Source organism: Stegodyphus dumicola, chromosome 10 (assembly GCF_044657685.1).
Source record: "Stegodyphus dumicola isolate Sdum_Otavi_A_Nest chromosome 10, ASM4465768v1".
Taxonomy (NCBI): domain Eukaryota; kingdom Metazoa; phylum Arthropoda; class Arachnida; order Araneae; family Eresidae; genus Stegodyphus; species Stegodyphus dumicola.
Genome location: NC_140777.1, coordinates 173601545 through 173623846, shown reverse-complemented (window position 1 = coordinate 173623846; position 22302 = coordinate 173601545). Strand labels below are relative to the sequence as shown.

Here is a 22302-nt window from a genome sequence, read left to right as displayed (position 1 = left end):
TAACTTCTGTTTTTATTACGATAAAGATCAGTTAAATATTACCGTTGTTTCGAATTTAAATTGCAGCTGTAAAGATCGAAAGAGTCCGAAATTTCTATAGTAATCGTTTTCGAACTCTTTAAGGCAAAGAGAAGTACGTAAGGGGCGTTAAAATTAAATTTATTTAGGTTCTGTTGGACATGTTTTGCTTATTTTTTCATTAAACGCGATAAGCAATATTTCTCGGAATTTCTTCTTTATCTGGATATTATTCTGCATTCAACCAAACGATCGCTTCGTTTCCTAGCAGGGATTTTAATCGTTTTCATTATAAAGGGTATCGAATATTAGCAAATCATTATTATTTTGCAGTTTTAAATGTATTTCCATGCTCTTAATGATCGTGTATTTCATATTTAAATTCAGATACCCAATATATGAAAGAAACTGTGTTTCTATCATTACACGGTTTACATATTTCTGTCATTACACATTTTGTTATAAAAATTTTTGCATTTGTTGAAGTAATAATACATGCTTTGAAAATACAAACTAAGAAATAAATAAGTAATTGATACCAGATTTTACTATACTGAAATAAATAAGTAATCGATACCAGATTTTACTATACTGAAATATATATAAACTTACTTTTTTTTATCACATATTTAATAAACGCTCAATATGCCGACTTTGTTTGAGATGATAAATATCTTTGTTTCATTGCGAATATTTACTTGAAATCACTGGATGAAAGCAGTCACCAGCTGAATTAAAGCAGTGATCATTACTTCTTTTAACAAGACAGTTGTTCACGTCAGAACAGAGACCCCTACCGAGATCGTTTACGAAAATACCTCCGTCAAAATAAGTTACAAAAACAGACACCATTTACCATAAACCATTATCAAGAGTTATTATGATGATTAATTATTATGATGATATCTCAATCATAATTTACCATAAACCATTATCAAGAATTTACCATTTACCAAGATGTACAGGATGAATTTTTGAAATGCTTAACGGAATTATGAGTAAACCTATATTTCCCTTTTCTCTAATAAGTAACGTTAATTTAAGCTACAACAACAACGTACAACAACAAAAGGCCCGAATCAGTCACTTATAATGCTCTGGCGAAGGTTAGTGATTAGATTAATAAACTCCGCGTTTTTAAGATTTACGAAATAATATATTTTTCATAAATTTCTGTAAAACTTTACACGGTGTAAAATACTGCAAATTTTAAATTACAGTTTGGAGAATTTTACTGCAATTGTACAGTTACTGGTTCTACAGTTTTCTTTTCTTTTTTTTTTTTTTTTTTTTTTTTTTTTTTTTTTTTTTTTTACGGCGTCGCACGCAATGGTATTTGCGAAAAGAAGGGATACCCCGTAGAGAACTTTTTAAGGATTAGGGATTAGTGGATTATTCAGTTACGGCGAAGCACACCAGGGCTATCTGCCTAAAGGGAGGGATGTCTTCGTGGAGGACTTTCTAAGGGAAACTGGCTCGTATATACGTTACACATGGGGCAAACCACGAAAACGCCCATGCAGCCAGCCCGTTCGCGGGATTCGAACCTCGGGTGGTTTGGTTTATTACATTACGGCAAAGCACTCGAGGGCTATCTGCCTTAAGGGAGGGATGCCTTCGTGGAGGACTTTTTAAGGGAAACTGGCTAGTATACACGTCACACATGAGGAAAACCACGAAAACACCCATGCAGCCAGCCCGTTCGCGGGATTCGAGGGCTATCTGCCTTAAGGGAGGGATGCCTTCGTGGAGGACTTTTTAAGGGAAACTGGCTCGTATATACGCTACACATGGGAAAACCACGAAAACGCCCATGCAGCCAGCCCGTTCGCGGGATTCGAACCTCGGTTGGTTTGGTTTATTAGATTACGGCAAAGCACTCGAGGGCTATCTGCCTTAAGGGAGGGATGCCTTCGTGGAGGACTTTTTAAGGGAAACTGGCTAGTAAACACGTCACACATGAGGAAAACACCCATGCAGCCAGCTCGTTCGCGGGATTCGAACCTCGAACCAACTACCAGTGTTCAGCGACGTTACCGCTCGAACTTTTTAAGGAAGACTGTCTCCTATTCACGTTACGCATGGGGAAAGCCGCGAAAACGCCCTTGCAACCAGCTCGTTCGCCGGAATTCCAACTCCAAACCAAACTTCCAGAGTTCAGTGACTTTATCGCTCGGCCTCCGGTGGGCCAGTTCTGTATGTTTCACCTCAAATTTTAGGTTTCAGTTAAATTTTATTCTTTCTTGGATTTTAATTATTGCTATGTTTTGACCTCCATTTTTCCATCTGCTTATTAAATCAATGATCTAATTATTAAACATTTCCAATTTTTTTTTTAATTAGTACTGTCTTTCTTGGACATTCCGTTATTATTATTAATTTTCTGTGTAAAGCGGCAGTTGCCGTTATGAATCACAAACTAGAAATAGGTTGAGATACAATTCCTGTGGATTGCGAAAAGTTTTGAAATTCGAAGTATACCTCCGTCGCAGCTGCACGTCTTAGTTTTGTAGTATTGTTAATTCGTTATTTTCACCTATATTACATTACACTACCAACTAAAGAAGGAACTGCAGAAGATAATGCTAACAAGCGCAAGCATAATCCATTATCTACATTTAAAAACCGTTATAGTTATGTTAATTCAGCTGTTTAGTAGTCTTTCAGGGTGACGGCTGAAGGTTAACAACTACAGAGGATAGTGCTAATATTTCTCATTAAAAGAAAGGTGTTTAAGAAGCGGATCTAGAAGTCTCATCAGATGTGGGACCTAATATCTTAGGACCTCTGAAATCTTCTCAATAATTCCTCATAACTCTGTTTTTTTTCTCATAAATGCAAGGAAAACGGATGAAGAAGGTAGCTATAAAAAAAGGTAGCTAGAGCCATGGATTGTCTTAATCAGGATCTTTTAAAAAGGCGAAACTATTAAAAAGGCTCGTAAATGAGCTTTATTTTGAGACATTATAGGAATACTATGTAGTGTCAGCTATGTATGACTTAATGAAAAGTTAAGGGTAGGATTTAAAAAGTTCACTAAAAGGAGATTTTTTAAGATTTTTGATTGCGAAGGAAAGCGTGGAAAAGTTTAAATTACAGAAATCTTTGTCTTTGAGGAGCATCAGGATTACAGAATTAGATAACGTACTACTTTTGAAATAGCTTAGGCTGTGACATATAATAAAGGCGTAACCTTTTCGAATAATTACTCGGGGAGCAAACCAAGCCTTTTCGTGTGGTATGAAAGCTAAACTGTGACTGTGAATATTTGCAAGAGCGAATTACACGCAAGCATCTTGCCGCCCGGTGCAGTGTCAGCAAATCCCTCTGAAGTTTCGCCGCCTCTATATTCTAATGCCCATTGAAGTTGTGCTGCCTGAGTAGCAGCATCTGTTTCACCAACACCTCCTAAAACTAACTCTGTTAGTAGTAGGAGATGTTGGTTTCACTGGCTGTGGCTCCGGCCCTGATTACAGATTTGCAGTTTGATTTAGCAGCGAAAATCTTTGGCAAAGCCAGAAAGATGAATTTGTGGAGTTAGTAGCAACGGAAAACTTATCCCCAATATCCAACAGAAATGAATCTGACTTTGTCTGCGTGCCTCAAATAAATATCCTTAAGACGCAGAGTCGTAGCTAGGGTTTTCAGCGCCCAGGGACAACTGAAGATTTCGCGCCCCCCTACTACTTGCCAAGGATGAAAAACATTTAATTCTAAAATGTCGTAACATCAGTTTGGCGCCCCTTGGATTCTACGCCGGGGACAAATGCCCCCCTTGCCCCCTCTAGCTACGCCCCTGCTTAAGACGTCAAGTGGTCACTATTTGACGCTTAGGATTCCCAAACAAGCATAGGGCATTCCTTAGCATAGAACAACATTCCTTAGCTGTTGGCAGTGTTGCAGAAATACAGAAGTCCAAACTGTTAGTGCCATCTAAGAGTGTTCGTCGATGGGTTTTAAAAGGCATTAGCTCTGGTGCTAATTTATTGAAATCGCTGTGGATCATTGAAAAACTTCTTTGGAAGCATTAACGAAAGTATGCTTTCCTTTAAGCTCTATTCTACTTTTCGTACCGTAGTAATATGCATATAGAATGAACTGAGAAGTCGAGTAGATGTTAGTTGCTACATAGGTGCTTTCTTTAGGGGTCGATTTCTGCTTATTGCGACATTTTGTATTTTCGCAATGGACAAATTTCAAGATTTCTGAGTTTAAAAGGTAAAACTCTACCTCAGTGGCATAGCTAGAGGGGAGTGGCATAGGGGGCACTCCGGAAGGCATATTTTTTTTAGGTGGGAAGGGGCATTTTTCACGCGAAACATTATATTATAGAGGTTAGTCTGTGAATGGTTGTAGTAGTTGAAAAATAATGAGATAAAAATTGCTAGGTAGAACTGAACTGAGAAATAAAGTGGTTTTTACACTATATAGAATATTAGAAGAAATCACTAAGAGATTTCAATTGCCACATGCTCTTGCTAAACCTTCCTTACTCCGTCGAAACGTTCGCAATTCTTTTGCCTCCGTCGAAACCTGTAAAAGAAAATACAAATATCAGTTACATTATGAATACGATGACAATAATGAGAAAGAATTCCAGCTTGAAAGAAAAATATTTCAAATATTTAATATAGTTGTTGCTAAGAAAGATGAAACAAAGTTGCGGAAAGACAGTTCTTTAACTTTTACGATTTATTCTCAACTACAATTTTCAGAACAAATTAAAAAATATTATAATACTCCTGCGAACTTTCCTAACAGTAGCTGGAAATACTCTGATTGTGAGAAAAGTTTTCTGAATAAAAGTCATGTTTGTCAAGTTGACAAGTATTTAAGACCAAGAAATTAATATTTTGAATTCAAGAAATTTTTCGGTGCTGTCTTCAAAATATCAACTGACGCAATGAACTTGACTCTCTAAAATATCATGAATGGTTCTGTGAGCAGAAAAGCAAGCGAAATAGAATTTTAAAATGTTGAAATTAAAATTTTACTGAATAATCACCATAAAAGTTCTAATTTTTTTTCCTTATAATGCCGTTTTAAAATTTTTTAGCTTTTCCTTTGTGTATCGAGAAGGGTAGACTCTCAGAAATCGTCCCGGGAGAAAAAGCTCCAAGTTGTGATAAGACTTTAACGTCAACTTTTTACTGCACTTCAGTTCATTTGAAAAACAAAAATGCATGAGACTTTGGGTAATACTGTCGTTTTTACTTCCTTGTGTGAAGTAAACGAAGTCTTCTAATCACGAAGCATTTCGGGCATCAGTTTCAACGAAAATATCCTTTTCGATCGCTCTCGAATCCATCCTAACGATGTTTTTGCGTGACACCTCTACGTACCAATATAGTTAAGGACTCTTTTTTCCAAAACGGAGTGTAAAATAGATTTAAAATGGATTGAGAAGAATTTTTTTGTGACACCCCCCGTCTGTACGTACATACGTATGCATGTGTATCTCGCTTCACCAAAAACGAGTAGCCTTAGAACTTTGAACTTTTGTATATAGGTATATATTATTTTGTACACACATATATGTACATAAATATGTAAGATAAAAAATATATAAATCAGCTTTCTAATTTAATTTAGTAATAGATTTTCAATTGTTCTTTTTTAATTTCGTTATTTCTTCTTTATTCTAAAAATAATAATACCATTTCTGTACAGATTCATTTCTACACTGGTGTGCAAAACTTAAGCAACAGCAGGGTTTTTTGCCATAACTCCACGAGGAATCAACTGAGAGACATGAAATGCAGAAATGAAGGAGAGTATTATGTACGTAAAGGATGAAGAAAGCATCGGAGCTAAAAAAGGAATACAATGCATACGGTATGGAATCAAATAAAAACAAGCTTTATTGAACGCATAGTATCGTGACTCATGATTGTTTATCCAAGAGGAAGAACAACAAGCAGATGTTCCTTAATATGGGATATGCCCTACCCTCACTGCAATGGTTGCTTCGCACCGTCTCCGCATACTCAGAACCAGCTAGTGCAATATTCCTTGCGGTAGGAGTGCCCATTACTCAATCAACATCTGTTTGAGTTGTTGGGTGTTCTCCGGAGGATGTAAGCGTGCTGCAATGCGTCTCCCCAAAGCATCCCACACATGTTCGATGGGATTTAAATCTGGGGAGTATGCTGGCCAATCCATTCGAGTGATATCTTCACTTTCCAGTAGCTCCTCAACAGCAAGAGTCCGATGTGGCCGTTCATTGTCATCCATAAAAATTAAGTCTCGGCCAATGGCACTTCGGAACAGACGCACATGGGGCAGACAGACAAAAATAGACAGATGTCTTGTTTTGCACCCGCTAAGTCTTTCTGCACCGATGGGCGAAAAATCAAGCTTAGGTGCGAAGGAAAGGTATATAGAAAGGGGGGCAATTTCGGTTTCCAGAGAAGAGTAAAAAGAACTTCGTATTGTTTTATACGAGTCCAAAAGGCCTGGAAGAGAAGGAGTACCTTCTCACAATAGCGATCCCCGGTTACAGACCCTCTGTCAAAAACGTGGAGCTCAGTTCGCCCGTTCAGCATAATGCCTCCCCAGACAAGAACTCCAGGACCACCGTTACGGTGTCTTTCCTTGATGTTACTGGGATAAAACCGGGTCCCGACATCTCTCCAAATCAAAACGCGTTGAGAATCGCTTCTGGTACTGAACCGACTCTCACCCGTTAAGAGGGCATGACTCCATTAAACAGTTGTCCAGTTTTTGTGCTCTCTGCACCACTGTAAACGGTGGCGTCTGTGGCCAACTTTCAACGGGAGGCAGCGTTCAAGACGGTGGTCGAATAGCCCCCCTTTGTGAAGGCATCTGGCCACAGTAAACCGCGACACTTGTCGCCCAGTTGCTGTACAGAGTTGCTGAGCAATGGCGCTTGCTGACTGCTGTCGGCCTCTTTTCGCCTACAAGACGATATATCGGTTATCCCCTGCAGTTGTTGTCCTCGGGCGCCACCACCAACCTTTCTAACAGCTGTACCTGTGGTTTGGAACGCTTTCCAAGCACGCGAAACGACACTTTTGTTGATTCCGAACTCTGCAGATACACTTGTGACAGTACGCCCCTCCTCCAGCTTTCCGACTATTCTTCCACGTGTGAAGTCGTCCAGGTGATTTCTTCTAGCCATATTGCGTCTCGGTCTTTCCTTTTATTCTACTGTTGAGATGCACGCGCCGACATCACGCGTTTTGTGTACGCTCACGTCGCCTCTGACGTTTCGTTCTTGATATTTGCATATTCATGACGTTTCTACTGACTTACGTGTTCATTGTACTGATCTCCAGACCTCCTTTTCTGCAATTTGATGGCTATCTGCTAAATTTTTACATTGTTGCTTAAGTTTTGGACACTAGTTTTTATTAACCTATGCCACGAAGCTTGCGTAACGCTGATGACGTAGTTATTTCGGAACCTAAATTCTTGAGAATTGAAACCTTTGTAAACAAAAACCTTCCTCTTTAGTGAGCTGCCACATTGGATAAATGCACTTCGCTTGTAACTCTGTTGCTGCTTGGACGTTATTTCGCTGCGCTCTGTTTCTGTCGCGATTGTATTAAAAAATGTAACTGTTGTGAAAATAGGCAGGATTAAAGTGCCAAGTGTACTGTGGCTCTAAATAAGAATTTAAATAAAAATGGAACTAAATCTGCTTTCGACTGTTAAATTTCTTATTTATTAAAGATTGGCATTTCATATTCTACGCAAGCGGTATTCTTCCTCTTCAATAGGGATCTATGTTCGAGGCCTAACAACACTGCTACCTCTTTTTCTCTTTTTTATCACATATATTTATCACATATGTGTTACTAGGCTCGTTGAGCTCAGAGTTTTATTCTTATATATTGCTAAACTATGCATTTTTTGCCTTAAAAGTGACTGAATTATGTTGTTTTTATGTTCCAGTTAAGGTTTTCGTATCTTTAGTTAATCTGAATGCAATAGTTGTAAAATTATCAACAATTTAAAAATTTAAGTGGTGCTAACCTTAACATGGCCGCCATTTGTTTACATTTGAAATTTTAATAGTATAGTGAAGTCAGTTTGTGCACCAACTTCAGTGTCTTTTTGCCTAGTGGGACCAAAAGTAAACTTTCAATTTTGTCGGCCAAAAAATTTGTCTTCTGTCCACTAAACGAACTGCTTGTTTTTGCGTACAAAGCCTAATTTTAATTGTAAACATTGTATTTTTAACTGTTTTTAACTGTAATTTTGGTGTTTTATGTTTTCTGTCGTTTCCAATTTTTAATGAGGATGCTTTGAGTTTTTTTGTTATTTTTGCCTTGCCGGGAAGGGAGAACTGAATTAATTGAACGAGAAATACACTCAAGAACCAAAACATTATGACCACCTGTCGATAACGAGTTGGGCCACCTTTGGCGCTCAACACAGCTTCAACCCGCCTTGGCATGGATGCCACAAGTCCTTGATAGATGGCCGGAGACAGATTGTACCAGATGGTGTAGATGTTGTGCATAATGCCTTGAAACGATTTTTTTCTCATTATTGAATACACAAGAAAAATTTTAAAAACAAAGAATGCAATAAATTCATAAACACATTTAATCAGAAAAATTTACTAATAAAAATTTTTATTTATAAATTAATTATCATTTAATCTGTTTCTTCTTTGAAATCATCATTATTGCCAATGCACAAAATCTTATGAAATGCTCATTAGCTGTATCCACTTAAAAAAAAAAAAAAAAAAAAAAAAAAAAAAAAACAAGGAAAGGAAAAAGTAAGGAAGGAAAAGAAAAAGGTAAAAAAGAAAGAAAGAAAACAGTATATGAATATTCATTATTAATCCAAAGGGGCTCTCTGTCTCTGAGGGATATTGTTTTCGTTTTGCGAGGAATCACTCTGAATATCCGTTTCGCTTTTCAAACTCTTGCCACCGAATATTATCGCCCTGTATTATATTTGAAGAAATTAAATAATGAAGAATCTGCATAAATGTATGTATGTTTCTTGCATTGTGATAAAACAACGGCACCTAGCCATCCAATTTTGAATGATGTAATCCTAATGCTAATAGAAGCATCTGGAAGCCCAAATTGGAAATCTGGAATTTGTTTTATTATCGATTTCATATTTTGTAAAACTTTTATGAATTTTTTATTAACAAACTCAAGGATTTCAAAGCGAGCAATGACAATGTTTTACAGAAAAAAACACTTTTATCTCCAGCGCGTGAGACTGCGTATCGGAAATTCTAAATATATTCTCCATTTAAAATTATTTTGCGATATCGATCTTGAACTGAATTTTATGGTTTAAGTGCAAAGGATATTTAATAAATAAAGGTAACACACAAAACGTTAAAAAAAAAAAAAAAAAAAAAAAAAAAACTTTTCTTTGGACGTAATTTAAAATCTGAAACCTTTCAGATTTTTTTTTTTTTTTTTTCATTTTTCTAATATTTTTAACTTTAGCTTTGGCGCGAATTTCTCAACTGTATTCAGTATTTAATCAGCCTCACGTAAAACATTTTAAGTGAATAAAAATAAAGAAAGGGAACTATTTAAAAACGTCAAGTTTTAAAAAAAGGACTATTGTAAAATCGCAACTAGACCGGAAACAACAGCCGAGTCTTACCGAATATCAAAGAATGAAATGGTAGTAGCGCCATTTTACGGCAAGTGAGAGAAAAGGATTCTGGATTGCCCGGGTATAGCGTTGGATGCCGGATTAACAGGTTTTACGTACTAGATTTTTGCTTCAATGACTGAAAATTTAAAAGAACGCCCCGGGGTCTGGGTATCCTTATAATCTCTCTCCATCATACATTCACATATCTAAGGTCTGCATACAACTGTGAAATAACTAAATCTGTACATCAAGCACAATCTTCCTGCTTATAACCCGCACCTTTTTTCACTACTTCTTAAATATACATTTACTTAATTATACATTATAATAAATTAATATACATTTTTTATCGTACTACATTTTCACATATATTTGCCGAAATTTGTCCATACATTACATTTACATGAGACATCGAAATTTTACGCGGCATTATTTAATAAAAGTGAAGCATACCAGTGGTCGGAAAGTAACAATCGCTAAACTCTGGAAAGCAGGGCTCAAAACCTGGAGAAAGGGCTATCTGGCATAAGAATTTGCATGATTTTTTCCATGTGTGGAGTGAATACGAGCCATTATTTCTCTAGACCTCCAAGAAGGCACATCTTCCATTACCATAGATATTTTTGGGTGCTTTGCCATAAATAAACAAAACAATCAAAAGATGTGCGGAGGCCTTAAAACAGACGAGAGTTAATAAAAATAATAAACGTCAATTTCTCTCAGTGTCTCATAAAATGCAAGACATAATAAAATCTTCCATTACTTTTGCTTTCTACAGTCGAAACCAGCTATAACAAACCCGGCTTATAGCGAAACCTCGGATTCAAAGAATGAACCTTTTGGTACCATCCAGTTTTTTTTCATACACTTAATTGTTATTGTATACGTTATAATATATACTTGTTAAGCTATTGGTATGACAGAACCCTTTATTAAACTCTTTAAAATTCACAATGCGTAGACTCGACGCGAACAAACTACGCCTCGCTCGGGCGGTAACTCAGTTAACAAGAATTAAAATTGAAAGATATTAACGAAACAGTAGAATTTCTTCCAAGGCTCAGATAATTCTACTACCTAAAACCGCGTCAAAGTCTCGTGGCAGCAAAGTAATAGCTTTTACGCTACTTTAACGAGCAATTAAATTCAAAATCAGAAGCCCACACCCCTTTACCTCCTTAGAACTCAGTATTTAAACCTTTTCTCCTCATCGTAGAATTAGCATTCCTTCACACGCGCTACCAAATTTAAATATCCTGGTATTGACAATTAGAGGAATGAAAGCTTATAGGAAAGAAAGCATAAACTTAACTGGTTATTCGAAATAAATATAAATACCTACAACTTAATTAATTAAAATCCCTACAATTTAATTAATTATTGTGTACTGTTATAGCAAACCCCCAACAGTAAGAAAATCAGATATACGGATTGTATCCATACAATCTGAAGATAGCCATGAATCCAAAAGGCATCTTCGACTGAATCCATGGGTATCTTCGATTGAAATATTTTTGTATTCTTAATATCGTTTTGCAAAATTTAGGGATTTATCTCAGCTAACGGAGTCAGTTTCATGTGTCGACTAGCCTACAGTTCAGATTTTTCAAATTGCTGCCCTATGGGAAAAAACTGATTTTGGAGATGGGTCAGCCGCGTCAGCTGTGTCCTTTAGCTCAGATAAACCCCTGTGGGAACGGTCCTTAAGAGAAGGAGGATAGAACAAGCACATCTTAGGACTCCTTATAGTGTGTATGATCATTGAGCCAAAAAAATTATGAATAGGTTCTCTGATTCCTACACGACGAAGGCACGCTGGGAAGGCGGGAGAAATACCTTACTATATGAGCTTGCGGCTTTACAGTTGACGCTTCTTTTAGGGAATGAAAATTATTCATCCTTATCAATTTATTTTGTTTGCTGTCTGAATTCTATCCTTCGGAAAGGAGTTTCGCATTCTTCAGTTCTTTTGAAAAACATAACATACTTTTTAAAATAGTTGTTGATTCTTTGTGCTTCAGCTGTACATATCTTGGAGGAAATTATTGGGTTGTAGTGGAGAATTGGATAAGACGCTAGGTGGCGCAATTATCTTTCTTTTCTTAATCTTTTCAAGAAAAGAGAAACTCGCACATGTTCTTCGACCATACTCTCTGCTCTCTGTTTCTGTGTCAAAATTTCATCCCTTAAAAAACTGTCCTTAGTATAATTGTATAGTTTTATGTTTTTCTTGTCGCATTGAACAAATTGGAATGGATTCATCGCTGTTTTAGCGCATTTTCACCATTTTCTTTATTACGCCATCAAATGCACCAACCAAAAATTCATTCACATGACGACTGTAAAAGTAAAGCTTCTGCATTGACGATAAGATTAATATTATTCGAAAAATATCAAATGGATGCAGTCCAAACGATATCTGCCAGAAATACAATTTGTGCAATCATACCAAAATTTACCCTGTTGGTACCAAATGAAAAAATCAAATCTGTATAATTTCTGCTCGAAAACAACTTGAATCCGAGGAAAACGTTTGAGAAAAGATAGAGCACAGGAATACTTAAATGGTTCGCGATTTAAAAAAAAAAAAAAAAAAAAAAAAAAAAAAAAAAAAAAAGCCGTATTTGTCAATATATGGACAAGTGCTTCAATTAAAGGAAAATGAATACGCTAGACACTTTTCAAATGCTGGAAAAGAGCGAACAACAAATTAAACACCGTGCAAAAACTGCAATTAAATCCTAACAGGAATTTTTTTAAATCAGATTTTTAGCCCAAATAGGCGATTTGCCTAGATGGTTCGTTTTTGGTAATTTCCTTAATTCGTTAAGGTAATTTCGCTTTTGGCACTTTTCGAATTGTTGCCACCAAGTGTTAGAGTCCTGCATTATATTTAAAGAAATTAATAATGAAAAATCTACATGAATGTATGTATGTTTCTCACACTGTTGAAAAATCAAGGGTACCTAGAGACATCTAGTTTTGAATAAAGTTGTCCTCCATTCGAATATGGGCATCTGGAAGCCCAAATTTGGAATTTGTTTTATTACCTCTTTTATATTTTGTCAAACATTAAAGAATTTTTGATTAACAAACTCAACGATTTCAAAGCGAGCAATGGCAACGCTGTACGAAAAAAATTTATCTCAAGTACGCGAGACTCTGTATCGGAAATTCTACAAATAAGTTCTTTTAAATATTTCTGTTGAATTGAATTGTATGATTTAAGTGAGAAGAACATTATATTTAATAAGTAAAGTAACATACAAAACGTTCCTTTGGATGTTATATAAAATCTGAAAACTTTCAGATTTCTTTTTTATTATTTTTATTTCACTTCTTTTGGTTTATATGTCAATGTTAATTGCTTTTTTTTTTTTTTTTTTTTTTTTTTTTTTTTTTTTAATGCAGCTTTAAATTTTTACAAGTTTTTGTGAAATAGTTCATTTTTCTGATTAGATCGGATGTAGCGAACTAAACTTCCAGTCACTTGACGTTCGTTACAGCCGGGTTCGACTGTAGATAAGTGTGTGTGATTTTGGCAAAGCCTCGAGGGCTACTTGCCTAAGGGGAGTAATGCTTCGTGGAGGACTTTCTAAGGGAAACTGGCTCGTATGTACGTTACACATGGGGAAAACCACGAAAACGCCCATGCAGCCAGCCCGTTCGCGGGATTCGAACCTCGGACCTAACTACCAGTGTTCAGCGACTTTACCGCTCGGCCGCTGGTGGCCTCGGCTGTAGATAAGAATTGCAGGTAAAAGCTTTTAATTTATTTTTGCAAGAGATTATCTATTAACCTCATCAGGTCAGATACATTTTCTCAAGAATTTAACCGTCAGTGTTCTCGATTGTAAGCATTTATTAAAAAAAATTCCACAAATTTTGGCCCCTCCTGAAAATTTATTTATTTCAATTACTATTTGATGTCACTCATTTTCAATATAATGTATTTCAGTAAAAAAAGTAATATACTATAGGTACAATTTGTATAAAGTAGCGGATATGAGTCGGATCTATTTCATTTACAATTTGTAGTCTGGAAACTATTTGAATTAAAAATAATTAAATTACAAATTCAAAATAATACCTAGTAGTTATTGGTTAGAAGTTATTATCTGGCTTTTTTAAACAATTTTTTCTGTTATATTTCAAAGCTATGTTTCGGTACATCTTAACAAGACGTCTGCAAAAATTAGTTCAAAATAAGGATAAAATGAGCTGTCTGACAGAGAAATTTTAGTGTAGTTGGTATACTGAGTCATCGGTTGCAACATTATTGGCGAGGTTAAAAAGAAGTAATTTGTCGGAAATCATAACAATGAACAGTGTGCGTGACAGAATATTATCTACAAAACACAGCAGTCGGATGAAAATGAAACTCACTGACAAGAACAAGAGGACATTAAACAAGATGATTACTTTAACGAAGAAAACTCTAGCGGCAAACGTGGCTGTTGAATTTAATATGTATGTGTCGCGCTATAATCGAATCGTATGCGAAAAATAGTTTCTTATTGCAAAACTTCTTGCATGATAAATGAAGGCAAACTGCAGATTTGTACTAAGTACTGTAGCAGTACTAAGAAATAGTAACTAAAAAAAAAAGTGAAAGGTTTCAGATTTTAACGGTTGCAAAAATGGGTTTGTTTAGATTTTTTACACTTTTGCTCATCTAGCAATCTACCACTCTGCTGTTACACTCCTGCTACCCCCCCTTTTTTTTTTTTGGTCTTTTTACCATTATTATTAAGATTTTTTAACCTGGACCTCTCGAATAGTACTTTCGCAATATACAATTCAACAGAAGAATCACTAAAATTATAAAAACAGCATATGTTTAGACTTCCCGATGTCGCGTTAAGCATAAGTGATGGCATACATTTTTCTGTTTTTTCAGTATCTTATCGGTTCACCATATAAATATCCAGTTTTCTTACTAAGATGGCTTTATAAAACCTTTTTTTTCTTTTCTTTTCTTTTTTTTTTTTTTTTTTTTTTTTTTTTTTGTCTGTATTATTAACCTTTTGTGTATTTACTTTATTAAATATCACGTTCTTGTCACTTACACCACATAAAATTCGATTCAACGGCAAAATCACAAAATATTTAAAAATAGCATATCCTTAGAATTTTCGATAGACAGTCTTGCGCGCTGGAGATAAAATATTTTATTTCGTAGAGTGTTGCCATTGCTGTCTTTGAAATTGTTGATCTTGTTAATCAAAAATTCGTTAAAGTTTCACAAAATATGAAATAGATACTTGGAATGAAACAAATTCGAAATTCAAAATTCGGGCTTCCATGTGTCCATGTTCAGGTGGAGGACTACGTTATTCAAAATTTGATGGTTTTAGGTACTGTTGCTTTTTCACAGTAAAAGAAACATACATACATTCATGCAAGATTTTCACTATTTAATTTCTTTAAATATAATAAAGGGCGGTAATATTTGGTGGCAGCAATTTAAAAAGTGATACAGCGCATTTTAAATACTTCGATCCAAAATGCCGTTTTGAGACTAATATCCCATTCGTTAATAACGTCTCTCTTAGGCTAATAAAGGAATGTTGACCAACGCAAAATTATGTTGTTGTTTGATATATCAATTTTCTTACTGTCTACTATTTTCAAATATGTTAATGTGTGGCGAACGACAGAAATTTGCAATCCAGACCGTTCGTTTAGTGTAGCGTAACAAATGTTCTATCTGTCTTCGGCCGTTTGCATCCATTTGATAATAAATAACCTTTTAACTTCGAAAATCTGCATGAATAATATATCTAGAATTTTATTGAACTAGATTACAAATTTTAGTGTGCATTTGAATTAGGAACAATAAAATATATTTGGTGATCTACTCTGTGTCTAACGAATTGGTCTAGCTATGGATAAGTCCGATCTTCATAAGTTCGTTTCCACATTAGTTAAGTGTGAGAGTATACTATTATTTTTTATGCAAAATTAAGTTACTTGATTACAATTTCTTCGCAGTGCTCAGTTCTGTGTACTTGGTTTCATCTTCCAAAAAGAGTGCGTATTTGCTAATAACAAATAACAAAAAGAAATAGTTACTAAACTATAGTTCCTTATACATACACGTGTAGAGTCGTTAGGTTATTTAGAAGCAGGAGTACATTAAAAATTAGCAATCTCGCCGAGATTCGAACCTGGACCTCTCGAATACGCGTCGAGTGTGCTACCATTGCACCGCGAAGGCATGCAGAAAGGAGATACAAAATTCCTTATATACTCCCCCTTGGATTAGAGAACCTAGTTGCCAAATACTGGTGGTGAAGAATCATCATCCACCACCTTTTAGTTCGGGCGCCACTGTAGCAGGAGATGTGAACAATGTGCAATGCCCTCGCCGGGACTGGAACCTGAACCTCTCGTGTACGCGTCGAGTGTTCTATCGTTACACCACGAAGGCATGCGGAAAGGAGGAAGAAATTACCTTTTATAGATTATTATTTTATAGATTATTTTATTTATTAGATTCGCTTAGGAGCTACGAACGAGTCCGCGTGACTCAATCGCTCTGAGAAAAGTCCTCGGATACACTGGTATTACATACCGCATGGAAAACCATGTTGTCCTTCTCTCGATAGAATCCAAACCTTTTATACGTAGTTGGTATTTGCCGGAGGTTAGTTATAATATTCTCGTTTATGTCGCCTAACCGGGAATAGTGGTTAGTGGTTAGTGATTGCTGTATTGAAGGGCGAGGGCTCGAATCTCAGAGAAGGCATGTATGTTTATAAATGTATGGTGTCTGCGCGGCATGAGGAGCGCTCAAAATATACGGCCAACCGAAAGTCCTCTCACGAGATTAGTGGTAATGGAAAAGGTGTGGCAAACCCTCTTATCCTTCCGCCGAAGTACTCTTCTTCAAAACTGAGAGTGAAACTGAGCAACGTCGCATTTGTTACATATATGGTGCCCAAGGCAACAACGCACTACAAAATAAAGAATGACATCAAAATTTCCCAAAAAATTAAAAGAAGGCAAGTTTGTAGATATTATATATATATATATATATATATATATTTTTTCAGAGCAGAAAATATGAACAATTAGCCGTGCCCTCAGGGCGGGATTCGAGCCACAGATATTTCTTTCTCTAGCCGGACGTGCTAACTGCTTACTAATATCTTCAAAGCACTCATCGGAGAAAGTGATAATTCCTTTTACGTTTCCTCATATTAATTTTAGTGGTTCAAATTAAAAATTTTTCCGTATAATGTATCCTTACGTCTTTCAAGTGTCATATCTAGAAAATGATTTTCAAATGGGCATAGCGACCTTTATCAATGTTGGAGGTAAATCCTATTCTTCAAAAAATTGCCTTTTCTCATTTTTGAATCCCACCTTTGTCAAAAATCAATACAAATTAGATTACCCACCTATACAACTCACCGATTTCCTCTATCTTATCAAATAGACATAAAAAACATTTTTAGCTGTCATGTGAGTTTGTAGTGTCATGAGCTTTTTACCTCATCTACAATTTCATCTTTTCAAGAAGTCTTTTTTTATCCCATTCTTTGCAGGAGACATTTGATGGCTCCTTCCTCTTTTATTATTTACACAATCATTAGAACTAAGTATCACGTATCTTCCAACCCTCGAGGCCAAGGATAAACATTAATTATATATTTACTCATGCTTACCTGTGACCGTAAACTTCGCTTGTCGTCTCAAAAGGTCATTAATAGAAGGTGGAAAATTGTTATGATTCTTTGAGTGGGAGCTATACGAGTTTAAGAACATTTTACACCGAAAATCCCTGGAAGCTGATAAATAATTACTTCGTTTTATTCTCGGAAGTGTTGAATTTTCTCCACACTTAATGTCTGCTATAAACCTTATTTTTATTAAAGATGGATGGAAAAAGAACACATTTTTGTAGAGCATGAACTTCCTTCCTGAACATTTTATTCGGCTCTTTCAGAATAATTACGTGTGAATTCTAGTAGTTGCGGAAATAGAAACTATGTTTTTCTCTTTGTCACAGAATGACGTGCTATAGTATAAAACTGAATTTTTATACTTCTTTTTTAATATTATATTGCCTTTTTTCGGTAAATTCTATTCATATTTGAAACAATTTAGTCTTTTGTCTAGATTTATAAAAAAAATCTGATGTGTACACCACACGACTTCCTTGTACGGAATATTAAATTATACTCATTTTTTCTTCCATTTCATTTAAACTTATTGGATTGAATTAAATTTACTTCTTCGATAGCGCATAAACCACAATAAAATAAATGCACTCTTTAAAATTCACTATACTTGTTTACCATAGCGACACTCTGGCGCTAGATTGACTTAACATCGTTATATTTCGTTCATATATACTCAGAATGCACAAAATTTGTATCATTTAAAGAATTATCTAATCATTGCCACATGTTCTATTCAAATACTATAATAAAGCTAAAACGATGTATAAAAGAAATTAAGCAAACAAAACTAAAAAGAAACAGTTTTTCACAGACGATTCAGTATTTCTCGTTCAATTAATTCAGGTCTCACTTCGCGACAAGGCAAAAATAGATAAAAACTCAAAATATCGATATTAAAAATTACGAAGTAAATCTTAAACACATATTTCCTCGAAAAAATTCCATAAAGGCTTAACCATGATTTAATTTGCAATAATAAATGAAGTCGTTATCTTTGTTGTTGCGAAGCTAAGTTTTTCTAGATTGGCAACAAATCCACCAGTATGCTGTTTCAAATGTAAACAATCAATGGCCGCCATAAAGAAAAAAAAAGCTCAGCGGCACTTAAACAACTTTAAAATTGTTGATAATTCTAAAAATATTGCATACAGATTTACTAAACGCATAAAAACCTTAACCGGAAGATAAGAACATCACAATTTAATCATTTTTAAAGCAAAAAATGCACAATTTAGAAAAATGTAAGAGTAAAGAAACCGAGATCACTAAGCCGGGTGGATATATATATAAATATATTTATATGCGTTTGGTTCGGCTGATTGCAACAAAAATACGAGGTGCACATCTACATGTTATAGCAGTCCTATATAAAAAATTTCAACGTTCTGAGGCAACTCATTTTTGAGTTATGCGAGATACATATGTACGTACAGACACCACGAAAAATTCTCTTCAGAACTCATTTTAAATCAGGTTTATAATTTTTTTGGAGGAAAAGAGGCTTTTATTCTGTCCTTACGTACAGATGTCACGCAAAAACATCGTTAAATTGCATTCGATAGCGGTGAAAATGGATATTTGCGTTGAAATATGATACCTGAAACTTTTCGCGATTACAATACTTCCTTTTTACTTCGTAGAAGAAAGTAAAAAAGCCTGATGTTTAATGCTCTACAAAACGTAGTCCCACATCTTTTTGCAAGTTTGTTTAGATGAATATGTCCAAGCAGACAAGGACTGTTTTTTGCTAATGGATAGAAGTCCCTTTCTTGGAGGACTTTTTAAGGGAAACCGATCCGTATTCACATCACGTATGGAGGAAAACCACAAAATTACCGATGTGACCAGCTAATTAGCATAATTGCATTGTCTGGAGTGGTGTTTTAACTCGGAGAAAACATTCGAGGGTTATCTGCGTAAGGAACAGATGTCGTAGAGGACTTTCTAAGAGAAATTGGACAGTATTCGTGTTACGCATAGAGAAAACCACAAAAACTCCCATGCAACCAGCTAAACGTTTGCTGGCATTTAAACCCGGGTCTGATTAATCCGGGATTTGGTTTGGTTCACTTAATAATGACAAAGCACGCGAGGGCTATCTGCTTAAGGGAAGAGACGCCTTTGTGGAGGACTTTCTAAGGGAGACTGACTTGCATACATGTTACACGTAGAGAAAATCACGAAAACGTCCATGCAGCCAGTGGCCTGAAATCGAACACAGGTCGAAACTACCAGTGTTTAGCAACTTTACCGCTCGGCTACTGGTGGGCCGCCAGGAATTCAATTCGAATTTAATTACTAGTGACCAGAAGTCATTTTGAAACACTTGTAGAGACATTATGTATTTTGGAAGCAGGAAAGATGAAAAATGAGCAACACCCTCGCCGGAAATCGAACCACGGACGATTGAACCACGGAATGCGCGCCCAGCGTGCAGACCACTACACCACGAAGGCACGCTAAGAGAGCGGGAGAAATACCTTATACACAAACGAGCCATTTTTAGTAAGGTGTTCATAGCACTATTCATAATATAAATCAGCGGTATGGAACTTTTTTATGGATTCTACTCTATCAAAGAATTATTTTTTGAGGATCAAAGGCAAACGTCTTAAAGGCCTCTGTGAGCGTAACCCCACCTCAGACAAAGCGCCGTGAGATGGTGGACGGGACCACGGGAGGTATAGACGTGCCTGTAGTGCGTTGAATAGTCGACAATGATACCGTTGGGGCGGTTCCGGCCTGGCGAACAATCATCCTATCTTGCCTCGCATTTGTACTCCTTGGCCTTCCAGAGCCTTCATTTCGCCGGCAATTTCCTTATAGCAACCATTGCTGCCAACATCTTCGCACAGCAATGCCTGTACGCTGTAGGTGGCGACCTATTGCTCGGTATAACCACCCAATTTCACGCAACCCTACAATGCGACCACGTTCGAAGTCGTTTAGTTGTCTGTAAGGTCTTCGATATCGTCGTAATGGCATCTTTAGTTGCTTCCTTACGGATTTACAATGGCAGCAACAGAAAAAGATAAGTTTTCCGCTTCTGTTACTGGTTTTATACTTTGCGAATAGCGCACTAGAAAAGCGCGCTATGATTGCAATTCCAGTTCATTAGCCTTGAAAATTTGATCATTTGCATGTTCGATCAAGATGCTTTTGCATACCAAATTTCGTCACGATCGCACCTTCTTGGTGCTTCTATTTTTTTTGCAAATGAGTGTATAAGGTATTTCTTCCACTTTCTTAGCGTCCTTCGTAGTGTAGTGGTTCTGCACGCTGGACCGGTATTCCAGAGGTCCGTGGTTCGAATCCCGGCGAAGGCGTTTGCTATTTTTCATCTCGTCTGCTTTAAAAAAAATATCTAATGTCTCTACAAGTGTCTATCAAATTCAGTTAACATTGAGGAGCTAAAATTTTGAGAGCTAATGTTTTAAAAACCAATCATACGATTTTTACAAAATTTGGCAATTTGGCATAATTTGAGTCGTAGAATCGAAATATGGGAAAAAACTGGCATGTCATTTCAGAGAAAGTCCAATTTTGTGTCAAAATAACTATATTAGAACAATGCTGTATAAAAATTTAATACATATCCTAAGGCGCGCTTTCGAGACATAAAAAACGCAATTTGAATTTCGTCAATCGGCCCAGTAGAACGGGAGATATAGAAGTGTCCTTTTTTTTTTTTCGCAGTGTATATACATATATATATATATATATATATGCATACATGAACACATACATCAATGCATACATGCATACAACATACATAGTTTCAGGAATATTCTTACATGATATTATTTTTTTTAACGGGGGGAACAGAATTTAATACTTTGTGATACAATGAGCAGGCTAGTTATCCAAAAGATATAAATTCCAGTTATCATGATTCGAGATGCATGAGAAGGTATTTATCGCAGTTCTCAGAAAAACATTATTTAAATTGAAGCTGTATTTGATTCTAATAGGATTTACAAAGTAGAAAAGTCTCCGTGGAGTTTGGCAAACATACTAAGAATTCTCGTTGAAAATCTGTAAACATGTGAGGTAAAAAAATACATTTTATTTTATTATTAAATTTCTATTTAATTTATGACCGTTGCGTCTCGAACACATGTATCAAAACTCAAATGATTCTTTTTAACTCATCCAAAAATTAATTTTCTCATTCCTCTAAGCTAGTGTTTTTTAAATTTTCGAATTTCGGCTTTCTGGTGACAACAGTAACAATTTATGGCTCCTAGTCTAATTTAGGCAGCACAGTTAATGCTGCCTGAAATTTTAAGTGTAAATATTTGTGTTACGAACATTAACATTTTTATTACATTTTATTTGGATTATATTTTACTGGAGATAAAAATATTTTTTTCTTTCGTACAGTGTTGCCATTGCTCGCTTTGAAACTGTTGAGTATGTTAATCAAAAATTTGTTAAAATTTTACAACGTTTGAAATAGATAATAAAATAATTTCCAAATTTGGACATTCCCATATTTGAGTGGAGGACTACGTTATTCAATATTTGATGTCTCTAGGTATCGAGAGACATGCATGCATGCATTTATGCCGATTCTTCATTATTTATTTTTTTTAATACAGGGCGATGATATTTGGTGGCAACAGTTTGAAAAGTGATACGGACATTTACAGTGAATCGATGCAAAATGCCAAAACAAAATTAATAGCCCTACTGAGTTAACGGTCCTTTGGGCTTAAAAAAAAAAAAAAAAAAAAAAAAAAAAAAGTGAAACAACAAGGTGCATTTTAGAATATTTTACAAGAAATGAAAAGAAAAAGGAGGAAGATCGAGATCGGTATAATAGAAGAGAAAGAAGGAAAAGGGGGGGGGGAATGAAGACGAATAGCAAAATTAAATTACTAAAGCATTATTTAATTTCTTTAAATATAATGAAGGGCTCTAATATTTGGTGACAACAATTTCAAAAGTGAAACGCCGTTTATAGGGAACCAACGCAAAATGCCAAAGC

The 22302-nt window shown here is 35.7% G+C and overlaps 1 protein-coding gene and 1 long non-coding RNA gene across 6 annotated transcripts in view; one reads left to right on the top strand and one right to left on the bottom strand.

Moving 5' to 3' along the window:
• The window catches only part of Sms (spermine synthase), a 170983-nt gene that overhangs the window by 1168 nt on the left and 147513 nt on the right, over positions 1-22302 (top strand). The gene's annotated exons all lie outside the window — the stretch shown is intronic.
• LOC146995206 (uncharacterized) overlaps positions 4440-22302 on the bottom strand; it is a 126991-nt gene continuing 109128 nt past the window's right edge. For all 5 annotated transcript variants that reach the window (XR_015043642.1, XR_015043644.1, XR_015043645.1 and 2 more), the window contains one exon: positions 4440-4551. This is a non-coding gene — a long non-coding RNA (uncharacterized LOC146995206). The remainder of the gene's footprint in view (positions 4552-22302) is intronic.